This window comes from Schistocerca americana, chromosome 3, assembly GCF_021461395.2.
Source record: "Schistocerca americana isolate TAMUIC-IGC-003095 chromosome 3, iqSchAmer2.1, whole genome shotgun sequence".
NCBI lineage: Eukaryota > Metazoa > Arthropoda > Insecta > Orthoptera > Acrididae > Schistocerca > Schistocerca americana.
Genome location: NC_060121.1, coordinates 934890851 through 934893869, shown reverse-complemented (window position 1 = coordinate 934893869; position 3019 = coordinate 934890851).

Genomic DNA, 3019 nt, shown 5'->3' with positions numbered 1-3019 from the left:
CTCGTGACATCTAGCGCTCCATTCCGCATTACACAGCGATGTTCAAAGACTCTTGATCACATACTGTAGTTTAACCGGATGCTACCCGAGCACGCAATTTACTGGAACGTAATTACAAGTATCCAGATGTTGTCCTATGCGTCCTACTTTACTCCCACATATTTTTAAAGCGAGAAACAGAAGATATTTTACTACTACCTATGTCGCAATGTTCTTAGAAGTGGATATCGAAATATCTGCCCATTTGGTCTACGTAAAATTTTAGAGATGCGCCACGTTTTATCTTCATCCATTTATCTTCATCCATTTTTAGACCTAAATCTTCGTTTCACAACATCCATTGCAGTTAGAGCTAATCTTATCTGTTCTTTATTTACCGAGACAATATCTGGCACTTGTGGCCAGACGAACTTCATTCCTTCTTTCCGGGCCGCCCGGAGTGGCCGTGCGGTTCTGGGCGCTATAGTCTGGAGCCGAGCGACCGTTACGGTCGCAGGTTCGAATCCTGCCTCGGGCATGGATGTGTGTGATGTCCTTAGGTTAGTTAGGTTTAATTAGTTCTAAGTTCTAGGCGACTGATGACCTCAGAAGTTAAGTCGCATAGTGCTCAGAGCCATTTGAACCATTTGAGCCTTCTTTCCGGAGATATTTGACATCACATGTTGCACCTCAGTCACTGCCTGCAACGTCACAGGTACATATGTTTTGTTGTTTCCATATTAACAATATTGCGCCTGGAGCTTCAGTACATTGTGTTCTAACCTAGGCTTAGTGTAACCAATACAGCCCGGCCATATCTTCAGTAAATGATAAATCACAGTGACGTAAACCAGAGGGAAATAATGTCTATGAGTCTTTGTTAAATGGACTGACCAAAGGACATTACCTACGCACTCCCTAAGAGCGGCGAGTAATGCGTTATCACTCCTGATAAGTGATTGCTATCTTTCGTTATAATCTCATTAACACACACGAGGACAAAGCGAATCCTTCAGAGTGTAGCAGATAATGCATGCTCTAGAGCGGCTCTGCCGGACGTTGTTCGAAGAGCAGCTGTTTACATAAGAGAGAGCAGGCAGATGATTCGCACAGAACGTGACCCGCGCACCGATAATGGACCATGACGAAAGCCTGGGGCCAAATTCCACACGTCCTTGCACTCCTGTTGTGTTTATCTTTCTTCGAGGAGGAGAAAAAGAGAAAATGGCAGTGAAAACATTTCCTTTATCAATACGAGTTGACTCAAAATTTATTGAAAATGTGTTCGTTCTGTTTTCTCCGGGTAGCAAAGAAAAAGATCTTTAAGAAATCATATTATAGTTCGTAATGTTTGTAGTAATCGAGGCCACGTCCTAGGACTTTATTTCTTTCATTAATAATAGAAAAGAGGAAACTATTGATCTGATAATGATTTTAAGAATGTGTTTATGTAGGTAAGAATATCGTTGTTGCCGATTATATGCGACGAATGAAAACTGTATCCTGAGCGGAAGTCGAACCCGGAGCCCCGCCTTTCGGGCACAATACGCTGGCAATTCGTACTACTCTTCCAGCTATACCTTAGCATTCACGTTAAAATCCAAGTCCGGAAGCCAGTTTTGACTTGCCGCACGTAATCAACGCTGCATATATTGCTGAATGAGCAATACGAACTTTGTCACAGGATCCAGGATTTCCATACGGAGAGAACTGACCACATCGTTCTCAAATGGGAGAAATTGTAAGATGTGAAGTTAACTGCGAACGTACTTCAAGTGTGGCGTTATATGGCCAGTACGGCTCACTTCATATACAGGGTATTGCAAAAAGGTACGGCCAAACTTCCAGGAAACATTCTTCATACACAAATAAAGAAAAGATGTTATGTGGACATGTGTCCGGAAACGCTTAATTTCCATGTTAGAGCTCATTTTAGTTTCATCAATATGTACTGTACTTCCTCGATTCACCGCCAGTTGGCCCAATTCAAGGAAGGTAATGTTGACTTGTGTAATCACGTCATCAACACAGATTTTCTGTGAACGTTTGGGCAGGCATTGTTGGTGATGTCTTGATTGGGCCCCATGTTCTTCCACCTACGCTCAAAGGAGCACGTTATCATGATTTCATACGGGATACTCTACCTGTGCTGCTAGAACATGTGCCTTTACAAGTACGACACAACATGTGGTTCATGCACGATGGAGCTCCTGCACATTTCAGTCGAAGTGTTCGTACGCTTCTCAACAACAGATTCGGTGACCGATGGATTGGTAGAGGCGGACCAATTCCATGGCCTCCATGCTCTCCTGACCTCAACCCTCTTGACTTTCATTTATGGGGGCACTTGAAAGCTCTTATCTACGCAACCCCGGTACCAAATGTTGAGACTCTTCGTGCTCGTATTGTGGACGGCTGTGATACAATACGCCATTCTCCAGCGGTGCATCAGGGATTCCATGCGACGGAGGGTGGATGCATGTATCCTCGCTAACGGAGGACATTTTGAACATTTCCTGTAACAAAGTGTTTGAAGTCACGCTGGTACGTTCTGTTGCTGCGTGTTTCCATTCCATGATTAATGTGATTTGAAGAGAAGTAATAAAATGAGCTCTAACATGGAAAGTAAGCGTTTCCGGACACATGCCCACATAATATTTTTTTTTCCTTTGTATGTGAGGAATGTTTCCTGAACGTTTGGCCGTACCTTTTTGTAACACCCTGTATAAATGATATGGTGGAAGAGGTCTGAGTTTCACGAGGCGTTTTTCGATTACACTGTTGTATACATGGAAAGCCTTAAGTTGGAAAATGGTAACGAAAGCAAGACTTCGTGCAATTGAAGCTCGTTTCAAACATACGTTACATATTACGTTTAAGACTCAGTATTGTTAGACAACATGTCTAGCAAAAAATTAAGGAAGCAGCAACAACTGTGAAATTTTTAGGCTTATGGAATGATGCCATAAATCTAGTTGTGGGAAAAGCAGATTCCAGGCTGGGATTCATTGGAAAAATCGAGAAGAGATGTGACTCAAAC